Below are 14,647 nucleotides of genomic sequence, written 5' to 3'. Positions count from 1 at the left end.
TGACATCCCTTTCAATATTATTGTGTGAAGACGAAGGCCTTCACACATATGTTATTCCTATTCTTTAAACTTATTACTGTGTGATCCCGATTCATTTCATTCAAGTTTCAAAACATTCAGAATATTCATGCCTTCTGGGGTACTATTTTTTCTTGTTTCACAAATTTTCAAATTTTTAACAATTTTACGTTTTTCACCCCAAAAAAACCCATTCATTTTCAATGGCGCATTCAACGTTTCAAGGTCCGCTGATAGTGTAGTGGTACACACGCCTGAGTTGTGTGCGGGCAGCGTGGGATTGATTCCCGCTCAGTGACAGTGTCTATGTGTGCCCTGCGACTGGCTGGCGACCAGTTGGGGGTGTAGTCTGCCTTCGCCCATTGACGGCTGGGATAGGCTCCAGCAACTTCCCGCGACCCTATATAGGATAAGCGGTTTGGAAGATGACATGACATTCAACGTTTCACATTTACACCATTCCAATTTCCAAAAATTCACACTCACAATTCCTACTTCCCACACATTCAACTCATTCACCCTTAAAAAACTCACACAAGTACCAAAAAGTAGAAAAGCGCTATACATATGACAGCACATTTACACCATTCCAATAACAAATTCACAACATTCAAGTCGTTCAACTCATTCAACTCTTCCAGCATATCAACACACCTACAATTCTTACTTCCCACACATTCAACTCATTCACCTTTAAAAACCTACACAAGTTCAACTATGCACCATTCATTTCCATTGGCACATTCAACTTTTCACATTTACGCCATTCCAATTTCATATTCAAAACATTCGGCTCATTCAACTCACATTAAGATTTTCAACACACCCCAAATTCCTACTTCCTACACATTCAACTCATTCACCCTTAAAAAACACACACAAATTCAACTATTCACCATTCATTTCCATTGGCGCATTCAACTTTTCACATTTACACCATTTCAATTTCAAATTCACAACATTCAGATCATTCAACTCACATTAAGCTTTTCAACACACCTGCAATTAGGGTTCCGATCCGATCACATGATCGGATATCGATCTCGATCACGTGGTTACAGTCTTGACTTGGACTCGTAATTATTTCCTGTTCAGAAATCGGATATATTGTATACATATTTTACTCAAACATTTCTCTGCTTTTTTGGTATTTGTAGGCTACAAATGTTAGGGGAAAAATGACTAAATTAGTATTTCAAGGTAACCCTAATGCTACATCGGATGTGTGTATAACATCACTCAGTTGAACAAGCAGCTTGAAAGGAAGGCGCGCGATCATGTCGGCAGTCTGGGAACACTTTTCGGTCAAAGACAACAACAACGCAGTTACAATCTGCTCCATTTGTAAACGTGGCATTTCGAGGGATGGGAGAGTTAGGTCTGCATTCAACACAACCAACCTCATTCGCCATTTGAAAAATACACATCCTGCAGCACATGCCGAATTCCTACGGACTCAGCCGGGGAAGAACCAGCCAACAGTAGAGGAGGCTTTCAAGAAGAGAGAAAATATGCCAAAAAGAAGAGTGAAAAAGCTCGTAAAATTACCTCATTGATAGCCGAGTGGATTGCTATAAACGACCACCCATTTTTGTTTGTCGATCAACTTGAAATGCGTCGTTATACAGAGTACCTGGAGCCCCGGTATCAAATACCCTCACGCTGCTACATCGCCGAGAAAGGCATACTCGAGGTGCACAAACTATTGACTGACAAATTGGGTGTACTGATGGCTGACGTGCCTAGCATCTCCTTTACAACCGATATCTGGAGTTCCTCCCTTGCCCCGATGTCGCTTCTTAGCCCAGTGGCACTTTTTGTTTACATTTCATAGTTTAAGTCAAGCTATTCATACTTTTTACTGAACTGTTTATTGGACCGTTTAGTCTAAAGTTGCACTATGCTCAAATTGTCTTTATCAAGGCCAGTACAGTGGCACTTTTTCTTTTTGGTTACATTTCATATTACAAATTGGTCAAGCTGCTGTTCAGTCTGTTTACTACTGGACTTTTAAGTCTAATGTTTCACTAAGCTCAAATTAACGATTTAGTGGCCTTATAGCCCAGGCCAGTGGCAGTTTATTTTTTATTTTTTTTATTCCATTTAATATGTTGTGTCAAGCTGCAGTTCATACTGTTTATACTGTATTACTGGAGTTAAATAATGCAAAATAATGCAAATACATGTTTGAAGAAGTCATAAAATGCCAATAAAAAGAGACACTGTATCTTATTCCTTTGCCTTTCTTCCTGGGAGGTATTGTACATATTTTGTCTTTTTGATGGTTTTGATGAGTTATCATTAAAAAAAAAAAAAAAGCATGCCAATAAAAAGAGACACTGTAGCTTATTCCTTCGCCTTTCTTCCTCGGAGGTATTTTACATATTTTGTCTTTTTGATGGTTTTGATGAGTTATCATTAAAAAAAAAAGCATAGGAAAAAAAACTACGCAGTAGAAATTTCACACAGAATGTTGAAACAGGTCAAGGTTAAAAATGGCACAAAGCTGTAATTTCTAAACCATTGCATTTAAAAGATACTTACTTTATTATAGGCAAAATTACATTTTATGTCCCATTGACTCCCATTATAACTCACAATTTTCAATATTTTATAATCCTGATGTTTTTAATGCATTTCCGGTGATGACCGCAAAAATGCATTCTCAGGCGGCTGAATTCCATGGAGAAAAACAAATGGGTGGATTTACACCCCTAAACCACCAGGTGGCACCAGAGACTAATAATTTCTCCGCGCTCAGTAAGGATTATATTCAGTGCACAAAGAAGTACTCGCAGCAAATTCATCTGATAAAACGACTGGGATTACTAGAAGAAATTAGTGTGAGTGTGTCACAGTGTGTGTGTGCCCGCACGGGTGTGCACGAACGCGTGCGTGATATGGAACTATTGTAATACACGACAAAATACCTGTATTTTACTCTAGCGTGTATATTTGAATATATTTTGTGTGTTTGTGTGTGCGTGATGTGTGTGTGCGTATTTGGGTTCATGTGCAAAGCTTGCAAACGCGTTGCACGTGCACGCGCACATGTTGCAGATAAATACGTGCAACGGACATTGTACTGCATGCACGAATGGCGTTATGAGTGCTTGCAAAGCAATGCAAAGCGCGCATGCGTGCACGTGCACACGCGGGCCAGGTAGAGACAAATATACAAGGTTTTTCCTTGTATCTAAATAAAGGCAGCGCGACACAATGTCACGCCAGTCATTTTGGAGGTGTTTGGATCGTTGGAGGGCCACACACACGTATTGTTTTTGTCAATCAATTGCTGTCTCTTTTCATCTGACGTCATCGGCTTCTTCGTTCCTATTCTTGGCATGTGCAAGTAAAATAATTAGTCTCTGGCGCCACCCTTTGGTTTAACAGCTGTCTTTGTATCTGACGTCACCGGCTTCTTCTTCGTTCCTATTCTAGGCATGTACAAGTTAAATAATTAGTCTCTGGCACCACCCTTTTTCTCCAACACTCACGAATGCAAACATGACATGACGTTGCCTGGCGATCGCTTTTCTTTGAGTCATTATGAGGCTTTCGCCGGCGCGCACAGACTTTTGTTGCTAGCTGGATATGCTCTGTTTTGTCACCAGAAAGCTTTATATCAAAGCTGTATTTTTCTCATCTGGACGTTACCTGCTTGTTCTTTGTTTCGTCTTGCAGTCATGTGCAAGTAAAATAATTAGTCTTGCGCTACCTTTTGGTTTAGGGCTGTAATTGCATGCGAGCGCCATGCATTGTATTGCACGGAGCATGAGGACGCTGTGATCTGTGTGCAGGGCCCACAAAGGGCATTAAAAAAAAAAAAAAAGATATTTACGCGTTGCTCTGATCCCCCTGAACATGTTGAGGGGTTGGAAGTAAAAAAAAATTTTTTAAAAAAAGCAGAAATGACTTTGCCATTTGAGTTGTCACACTTCAAAACTAGAGTCATTTTAGGGTTAAATTACCTACAATGGGGTGTTATATGTATAATTGCCATTATCAAAAATAGGGACCTTCAAAACAAATTCAGTTGATATGACTTATTGAAAATAAATAAATAAATAAATATATAATTAAAAAAATTGCCCCTAGGTGTGATTGTGAGTGCGAATGTCTGTCTCTGTGTGCCCTGCGATTGGCTGGCAACCAATTCAGGGTGTCCCCCGCCTACTGCCCAAAGACAGCTGGGATAGGCTCCAGCACGCCCCGCGACCCTTGTGAGGATAAGCGGTATGGATAATGAATGAATGAATGAATATATATTATATATATATATATATATATATATATATATATATATATATATATATATATATATATATATATATATATATATATATCCATCCATCCATCCATTATCTCCCGCTTATCCGAAGTCGGGTCGCGGAGGCAGCAGCTTCAGCAGGGAAGCCCAGACTTCCCTCTCCCCAGCAACATCCTCCAGCTCTTCCGGAAGGATCCCAAGGCGTTCCCAGGCAAGCCGGGAGACATAGTCTCTCCAGCGTGTTCTGGGTCGTCCTCGGGGTCTCCTGCCGGTGGGACATGCCCGGAACACCTCACCAGGGAGGCGTCCAGGAGGCATCCTAATCAGATGCCCGAGCCACCTCAACTGGCTCCTCTCGACGCGGAGGAGCAGCGGCTCGACTCTGAGTCCCTCCCGGATGGCCGAACTTCTCACCCTATCTCTAAGGGAGAGCCCGGACACCCTGCGAAGGAAACCCATTTCGGCCGCTTGTATCCGAGATCTTGTTCTTTCGGTCATGACCCACAGCTCATGACCATAGGTGAGAGTAGGAACGTAGATCGACCGGTAAATTGAGAGCTTCGCCTTTCGGCTAAGCTCCTTCTTCACCACGACAGACCGATACAGGGTCCGCATCACAGCAGACGCTGCACCGATCCGCCTGTCGATCTCCCGTTCCATCTTACCCTCACGCGTGAACAAGACCCCAAGATACTTGAACTCCTCCACTTGGGGCAGAATGTCATCCCCGACCCGGAGAGGGCACGCCACCCTTTTCCGACTGAGGACCATGGTCTCAGATTTGGAGGTGCTGATCTTCATTCCGACCGTTTCACACTCGGCTGCGAACCGCCCCAGCGAGAGTTGGAGATCGCGGCTTGAAGAAGCCAACAGTACTACATCATCTGCAAAAAGCAGAGATGCAATACTGAGGCCACCAAACCGGACCCCCTCGACACCTCGGCTGCGCCTAGAAATTCTGTCCATAAAGGTTATGAACAGAATCGGTGACAAAGGGCAGCCTTGGCGGAGTCCAACCCCCACAGGAAACGAATCCGACTTACTGCCGGCAATTCGGACCAAACTCTGGCATCGGTGGTACAGGGACCGGACAGCCCTTATCAGGGGGCTCGGTACCCCGTACTCCCGAAGCACCCCCCACAGAACTCCCCGAGGGACACGGTCGAACGCCTTCTCCAAGTCCACAAAACACATGTAGACCGGTTGGGCAAACTCCCATGCACCCTCGAGGACCCTGCTGAGGGTGTAGAGCTGGTCCACTGTTCCACGGCCAGGACGAAAACCACATTGCTCCTCCTGAATCCGGGATTCGACCTTCCGACGGACCCTCCTCTCCAGCACCCCTGAATAGACCTTGCCGGGGAGGCTGAGGAGTGTGATCCCTCTGTAATTGGAGCACACCCTCCGGTCCCCCTTCTTAAAAAGGGGGACCACCACCCCGGTCTGCCAATCCAGAGGCACTGTCCCCGATGTCCACGCGATGTTGAAGAGACGTGTCAACCATGACAGCCCCTCAACATCCAGAGCCTTTATGAACTCCGGGCGGATCTCATCCACCCCCGGGGCTTTGCCACCGAGGAGCTTTTTGACTACCTCGGTGACTTCAGCCCCAGAGATAGGAGAGCCCACCTCAGAGTCTCCAGGCTCTGCTTCCTCAGTGGAAGGCGTGTCGGTGGAATTGAGGAGGTCTTCGAAGTACTCTCCCCACCGACCCACAACGTCCCGAGTTGAGGTCAGCAGCACCCCATCTCCACTATAAACAGTGTTAATGGTGCACTGCTTCCCCCTCCTGAGACGCCGGATGGTGGACCAGAATTTCCTCGAAGCCGTCCGGAAGTCATTTTCCATGGCCTCCCCGAACTCCTCCCACACCCGGGTTTTTGCCTCAGCAACCGCCAGAGCCGCATTCCGCTTGGCCAGCCGGTACCCGTCAGCTGCCTCCGGGGTCCCGCAGGCCAAAAAGGCCCGATAGGACTCCTTCTTCAGCTGGACAGCATCCCTTACCGCTGGTGTCCACCAGCGGGTTCGGGGATTGCCGCCACGACAGGCACCGACCACCTTGCGGCCGCAGCTCCGATCGGCCGCCTCAACAATGGAGGCACGAAACATGGTCCACTCGGACTCGATGTCCCCCGCCTCCCCCGGGACGTGGGAAAAGTTCTGCCGGAGGTGGGAGTTGAAACTCCTTCTGACAGGGGATTCTGCCAGACGTTCCCAGCAAACCCTCACAATACGTTTGGGTCTGCCAGGTCGGACCGGCATCTTCCCCCACCATCGGAGCCAACTCACCACCAGATGGTGATCAGTTGACAGCTCCGCCCCTCTCTTCACCCGAGTGTCCAAAACATGCGGCCGCAAGTCCGATGATACGACTACAAAGTCGATCATCGAACTGCGGCCTAGGGTATCCTGGTGCCAAGTGCACATATGGACACCCTTATGCTTGAACATGGTGTTCGTTATGGACAATCCGTGATGAGCACAGAAGTCCAGTAACCGAACACCGCTCGGGTTCAGATCGGGGGGGCCGTTCCTCCCAATCACACCTCTCCAGGTCTCACTGTCATTGCCCACGTGAGCATTGAAGTCCCCCAGCAGAACGATGGAGTCCCCAGGTGGAGCGCCCTCCAGCACACCCTCCAAGGACTCCAAAAAGGGTGGGTACTCTGCGCTGCCGTTTGGTGCATAAGCACAAACAACAGTCAGGACCCGTCCCCCCACCCTCAGGCGGAGGGAGGCTACCCTCTCGTCCACCGGGGTAAACCCCAATGTACAGGCGCCAAGCCGGGGGGCAATAAGTATGCCCACACCTGCTCGGCGCCTCTCACCCTGGGCAACTCCAGAGTGGAAGAGTGTCCAACCCCTCTCGAGAGGACTGGGACCAGAACCCAAGCTGTGCGTGGAGGTGAGCCCGACTATATCTAATCGGAACCTCTCAGCCTCACACACCAGCTCAGGCTCCTTCCCTGCCAGAGAGGTGACATTCCATGTCCCAAGAGCTAGTTTTTGCTGCCGGGGATCGGACCGCCAAGGTCCCCGTCTTCCGCCGCCGCCCAGCTCACACGGCACCCGACCCCTTTGGCCCCTCCCACCAGTGGTGAGCCCATGGGAAGGGGGACCCACGTATCCTTTTCGGGCTATAAATATATATATATGCGGCACGGTGGTCGACTGGTTAGCACGTCCGCCTCACAGTTCAGAGGTCGCGGGTTCCATCCCGGCTCCAGCCTCCCTGTGTGGAGTTTGCATGTTCTCCCCGTGCCTGTGTGGGTTTTCTCCGGGTACTCCGGTTTCCTCCCACATTCCAAAAACATGCATGGTAAGTTGATTGGACTCTCTAAATTGCCCCTAGGTGTGATTGTGAGTGCGGATGTTTATCTTTGTGTGCCCTGCGATTGGCTGGCAACCAATTTTGAGTGGTTGGAAGTAGAAAGAAAATCGGGAATGACAAAGTTATAACCGCAAAGGCACGGACATTCCGTGGTTGAAATACTGCGAGTGTGAGTTTTTATGTAAAATTATATATATATATATACGTATATATATACGTTTATATATACATATATATATATATATATATACATACATATATATATATATATATATGTATATATATATATATATATATATATATATATATATATATATATATATATATATATATATATATATATATATATATATATATATATACATACATATACATATATATTTCTTAAAGTGGAAGTCAACCCAAACATATTTTTTCCCAGAATATGTTCTATGTGTAACCCAGGTTAACATAGTGTCATAAAATAAGAGCCTGTTAATAAAAACAGTCGTTAAGGAAATACATGCAATGTAAATACTAAATAGATAAACATATCTTAAAAGTATGTTACAAGGTTGAAAACCGTGCAAATTCATTAATTTATTAATGTTTTTGTATTTGTATAAAATGATTAAACTATTTATCAAAACTTTTATTTTGAAGGACACGTAGCGACGTAACGTCGTGACGCATGTGACCAGAAATGCGCACTTTATATTTTCTTTTTTCCCTCGTGCTTTCTGAATACGACGAAGGTGCAGTAAGTCCTCGCGGAGTTGCTGCTAAACGAAAAAAGAAAAAATAGAAGGAAACCGAGCTATCGAATGCTATTTTTGTACGGAGAAAGACTTATTTTTTGTATTTTTCATAACCTGTTCTACATTGGTGATGTACTAATTACTGAACGGGACTTGGTGAGTTTAAGACTTGTATTTTCTTTTATGCAACGAACATTTTATAATATTGTATTGGTCAATTGATGAAAAAAGAAGCTAAGATGTCAAATTTATGTTGTTTTATGTTAAAATGATGGCTGTAAACGGTGAATTGGTGCCTAATAGAATGCGGGTCGTGATACAATGTCTCTGCGATGTTTTTTTTTTTCCACCTGCCACCGCCATTATTGAAACTGCGTCATTTTATTTGTATTCGTTTCATTCGACAGTAAACGGACTTTAACTTGTAATTGAAGTTACCCGATGTACTAATTGGGTTATTTATGCATATTATTTTGTTGTTATGATAGGCTACTAAGGTTTGATTCAGAAACGTCTGAACTCTTAACGGAGTTTGATTCTTTGTGCGAGACGTAAGATGGCGAGCCACCCACGAACCCCTTGAACTGTCTCACGCAGGAGCGGAGAGCAATTGCGGGACGTTTTAATATCCATCGGACCTGGTAGGATCTATCTGTTGTTTTCTCTGCTACACCGCAGTGGACTCTAAACTCAGGATTGACTATTCGGACATTCAGAAGAACATGAATGATTGAACCAGAGACAATTGAATACTTGGATTAGTTCAGTCTTTTGCTGAATTGTTTTGTGTTTGTACATTGTGTCACTTTTATTTTTTTGTCAACCATACATAATGATGCTGTAATGGTGTTATTGAATTGTTGATTGGTTTAAGCAACAAAGCAGAAATGGTTGAGATTTAAAGGTGGACTTAAGTGATTTGAACAAGATACCTGCCTTTACTGAACTTTATTCAAAACAAAGGTAGGGTCACATAAATAGATTTAAATGTAAAATTAGAATTTATTAAAATAACAACCCGGGTTGAGAACTGTATTTTCAAAACTAGATAATAGGTTTAAAGAAAAGGGATAAACAACCAAAAATATTACTTGAAAGCAGAGGGAATATATTTTCCTTACAGTTTTATGTAAATCGTATGTCCATTATGTGTCAATTTTGTGTGTCATTTGTATGTCAATATGTTTGAATTCAACTAAAAGAAGCCGGCAGTTTAAACTTATTCTTGGTCTGTGGTCATTCAATTGGTTTATATTAATTACTACTACTTCAAATAGTTGAACTTAGTTCTGGTCCATTGATCTATTTAACTGTAGTCACTCCAGAAGTGTTACAGAAGCAGTCCCACTAGTTGAAATACAGCATTCTGATTAATATTGTGTGTATGGAATACAAGTTAAGCAGCAAAATGCACCCACTTTTAGCCTAAATGTACATCCATTTTGTCACTTCTGTCAACTGAAGGTGACATCGAAGTTGCTCAGGGCCAATCACAGCTCACCTGTTTTCTGAATCTAGTTGTGTTGGTTGTTATCTGACCCCTTTCTATTTTATTCCGACCACTTTTTCGGCATGCAACTCCTTCCACATTTTTCATCCGATTGACTTCATTCAAGTTTCAAAACCTTCAGAAAATTCATGCCTTCCGAGGAACTTTTTTTCTGTTTCATAAATGTTCACACCCACAATTCCTTCTTCCCCAAAATTCAACTTATTCACCCTTAAAAAAAACACCCCAAAAAATCCATCATTCATTCCCAATTGCACATTCACCATTTCATTTTTACATCATTTAAATTTGAAATTCACAACAATCAGCTCATTCAACTCACATTGGTCAACTTTTCAACACACCCTAATTTCGCACTTCCCAAATATTCAATTAATTCACCCTTAAAAAAACTACAAGATTTCTCCATTCTTTCCTATCGGCATATTCAACATTTCACATTTACATGATTCCAATTTGAAATTCACAACCTTCATCTCATTCAACTCATATTGGTAAAGCTTTGCAACACAGCCCAAACTGCTACTTTCCAAACATTCCTCTCATTCACCCTTAAAAAAACCCACAACATTTCACCATTCTTTCCCATTGGCATATTCAAGCTTTCACATTTACATCATTCCAATTTGAAATTCACAACATTCATCTCGTTCAACTCATATTGTTCAAGCTTTTCAGCACACCCAACATTCCTACTACTTCCCACACAATTAACTAATTCACGCTTAAAAAAACCACAAAATTCCACCATTCATTCCCATGACTTTACATTGCTCCCATTCAAAATTACAAATGTTTTTTATACAATTAACCGAAGTCGGGTTGCCGTCTTGGACGGGACTTTAGCTACACCTCGCATTCACTTACCCAGGTTCCCCTGGTGTGGCGGCCATCTTGGTCAGGGACATTGTCTACACCAGGTGTGGCCAAGTCCGGTCCTCAAGAGCCACAATCCAGCCTGTTTTAGGTTCATCCCTACGACTACAAACCTGTTTCAAATGATCAGCTCATCAGCAAGATTTACAAAAGCTTGATAATGAGCATGATGATTTGAATCAGGTGTGTTGCCGTAGGGATAATCCTAAAGCAGGCTGGTTTGTGGCTCTTGAGGAGCAGACTTGACCACCCGTGGTCTACACCCATGATTCTCGCCCATCGGCCTTACCTGCTGCAGAGGCCATCTTGGACAGGCATAATTGCTACAATTAGGATTCTCTGCCTTAGCCCCCATATCCACAGCCAGGATTCTCACCCCTAGGTCCCCTTGGTGCGGCGGCCATCTTGGACATTGACGTTAGCTACATCCAGGTTTCTCGCCCAAAAGCCTCTCCAATGAGGCGGCCATCTTGGACAGGGAGATGAGCTACACCCAGGATTCTTGGCCCGAGTCCCGCTTGGTGCGGCGGCCATCTTGGACGGGGACTTTAGCCACAATTAGGGTTGTCGCCCCTCGCCAAAATATTAGGTGCACCACAGATGATTGCTTCCTTCCTCTCCATTTTCCTTGTTTCTTTGGTTCCCTCCGTCCTTCTTAGATTCCTTGTTTCCTTCCTTCCTAGAGTCCTTTCTTCCTCATTTCTTAGCCTCCACTTGTGCTTCCTAGTATTCTTTCTTCCTACTTTGTTTCCTGTCTTGCTGTTTTCCTTGCTATCTTGGTTCTTTACTTCCTTCCTTCCTTTGATTCCCTCCTTCCTTGTTTTCCTTCGTTTTTTGCCTGACCTCCTTCTTTACTTCCTTCCTTCCTTTGATTCCCTCCTTCCTTGTTTTCCTTCGTTTTTTTGCCTGACCTCCTTCTTTCATTGTTTCCTTATCCTCCCTTCTTTTGATTCCCTTCTTTCTTGTTTTCCTTCTTTTTTTCCTTGACCTCCTTCTTTCATTGTTTCCTTACTTCCTCTTTTCTTGCTTCCCCTCAGATTTTTTTATGTCCTCCTCATTCCAGGCTATTGTATATAATTTGAGGTCATTCAACTTCATTCAGTGTCATTCCAATGTATTCCGCAGTTTTTTTTTCAGCTTTTTCGCCTTCACACGCAATTTCTTCAGAAATTGCATTCACTAGTTATAAATAAAATCACACAATTCCTGACAGATGGACACTACCAAAATAAATGAACAATAGTTTTAGGGCACTCATCACAAATGCTACAATTCACATCAATATCTTTCTTAAAGAGGAAGTCAACCCAATCCATCCAATGAATCCATATTTTTTCCCAGAATATGTTCTATGCAGGCCCACTAGTTGAGATACGGCATTCTAATTAATATTGCGTGTATGGAATATAAGTTAAGCAGCAAAATGCACCCACTTTTAGCCATCTCAGTGGGCATCAATTTTGTCACTACTTCATAGTGACATATTCTCTGTGCATGTTATATTTTACATATTGAAAAGTGGCTACAGAATCTAGCAGTGGCAGCCCAAATTAATTTGCGGGAGCCCACCACGGATAAATCTATATGAGGAAAACACGGCGGCTCTAATGTCTTAAATCGCTGATCCGAGCACTCGGCGGTTTACGTCATTAAGGCCGATCATGAAATTAACAAAATATGCATAATATTGGCCGACCCGATACGGCTGATTAGATTGGTGCAAAGTCTCGGTCTGCCATGGAACGACTGGACAAGAAGATAAGTTCTTACTGAGATAAGATCTCATCCTCAAACACAAAATCGCAAAAGGGGCATTAGACAGCAAAGAATGTACCTCATCATAAGCATTCTCAAAAATAGAAATAATAGAATATAGACAGTCCAGTCATAAATCATTAAAGGGAAGGTCAACCCAAAAATGTTTTTCACAATATGTTGTATGCACCCCCACTAGTCTAAAACACAGCATTCTGATTAATGTTGCGTTTGTGGAATATGAGTTAAGCAATAAAATCCATCTGTTTTCATCCCATTTTTAATCAATTTAATCCAATGACCAATCACGGCTCAGCCTCAGAAGACAGGTGAGATTGGTTGTTACCTGAGCCCTGAGCAACTGTGATGTCATTTTCAGTCGACAGCAAGTGACAAAATGACCGCCCCCTGAGAATGTATATTTTGCTGCTTATTTCATATTCCACAAACAATATTATTCAGAATATCGAGTTTAGACTAGTGTAGCTGCATAGACGCAACCCATTCAGAACGATGCAGCTCGGGTTCTTACCAGAACAAAGAGATCGGAACATATTAATTCAGTCCTAAAGGCATTACACTAGCTCCCAATTAACTGTAGAATCGATTTTAAAATTTTGCTACTGGTCTAAAATCATTTAATGGTTTGGGTCCTGAATACATTAATGAAATGCTGATTGAACATAAACCTTGTAGGGCGCTGAGATCTGCAAACGTGGGTCAATTAGTGGAGCTCAGAGTTCAAGGTAAACATGGTGAAGGTGCTTTTAGCTGTTATGCTGCACACAAATGGAATAAGATGCCAACAGAAGTAAAGTCAGCGAGTGTAAATGCTTTTAAATCCAGGTTAAACGCGTTGCGTTTTTTCCTCATACCTTTGATTAAGGTCCTCTAAACAATTTTAAGTCATTTTTTCTTTTATATATTTTAGAAACCCACTTGTATTTATTTGCTTGACTTCTAAATGTTTTTAAAGTTTTCTGCTAACATGTTTAAATATTCTAATTTTACTTTTGTTTTCTTTGCTTTGCTTTTGAATGTTGTTAACTGTTGTGTTTTCAAATGCTTGAAACTGCTGTCTTTGCCTGTGTGTAGCACATTGAGTTGCCTTGTGTATGAAATGTGTTATATAAATAAAACTGATTTGCCTTGCTAGAACATATTATTGTAAAGACAATTTTAGGGTTGACTTCTCAAGAAAATGTTTAATGAAATCCAAGAAACATACCATTTATATCATTTTCCAAATGTTCATTTCAATACGAATATCTACAGAGTTGGTGCAAAATATTGTTATTTTCCACTCATAAAACAATCTTAGTTGAAAAATACAGGGGCCTCTCATAAGTCATCCACTTCATGTACAGTTACTGTATAGATACAGTTTATAGAAAGGGGAAAAATGTCCGCAGGCAAAATCAAGCTCAGCATATTTAGTGTGCCTCTATGTGTCAGTGTGTATGTGTGTGACTGAATGAGCATGAGAGGAAAGAGTGAACATCCAGCATAATTTATTTCCACTAGCTCTCCTCGCACTCTCTCTCTTAGACTCTTGCCTTCCTTGATGAATTATCAATGCCTCTGAAATAATCAATATGCAGTGACCAGATTCAAAGTTGCCATTCCTGCAGACACGCACAACCTCAGAAAGTGTATTTTCCTGGTTTCTGTATGTTCTGTTAGGAAACATGGCAGTGTAATGAAATCATGATTTGCTTCTTGTGTTCAATTAAGTTTAAATGCAGCTGAATGAATCATTTGCAGGATTGCAGAGTGGTAGGTGAGTGCAGAGCAGGATGCTGATGTTAATTCTATCCTGCATGCAGATCATACTTTCTACAGGCTGTATGTGTCAAACAAAGAGCAAAGGCATTCAGTGTGAAACTGCATTAAAATATCAAGTTAGTTGAACATTAGGGGTCCAATTTTTTTGCCTAGTAAAACATTTACCGTAAAGTGCAGTCTGACTGTGCACATGGGTGGAGTTTTCTTTCTTTTGGTATTTTCCTAGACTTTGCACAGGTAAGGGGGCATTTGCACCACTGTGCGCTGTTGTGGGATGGAACGTGCATGACATTGCTGTGCGTAAAGTGCATTTATCGAAGTAAAACTGTGATTTCTACATTGATTCAAAGGAATTGTCCCACGCT

The 14,647-nt window shown here is 42.6% G+C and overlaps 1 protein-coding gene and 1 long non-coding RNA gene across 8 annotated transcripts in view; one reads left to right on the top strand and one right to left on the bottom strand.

The window, feature by feature from the left end:
• LOC147144176 (CUB and sushi domain-containing protein 3-like) overlaps positions 1–14,647 on the bottom strand; it is a 708,031-nt gene that overhangs the window by 57,318 nt on the left and 636,066 nt on the right. The gene's annotated exons all lie outside the window — the stretch shown is intronic.
• LOC147144182 (uncharacterized) lies at positions 8,143–9,578 on the top strand. Its single transcript, XR_015087715.1, has 2 exons — positions 8,143–8,512; positions 8,845–9,578. It is a non-coding gene; the product is annotated as an uncharacterized LOC147144182 (long non-coding RNA).

Source organism: Filicampus tigris, chromosome 8, assembly GCF_054856515.1.
Source record: "Filicampus tigris isolate MCC_2025a chromosome 8, RoL_Ftig_1.0, whole genome shotgun sequence".
Classification (NCBI taxonomy): Eukaryota; Metazoa; Chordata; class Actinopteri; order Syngnathiformes; family Syngnathidae; genus Filicampus; species Filicampus tigris.
This window is presented reverse-complemented; position numbering and strand designations above follow the sequence as displayed.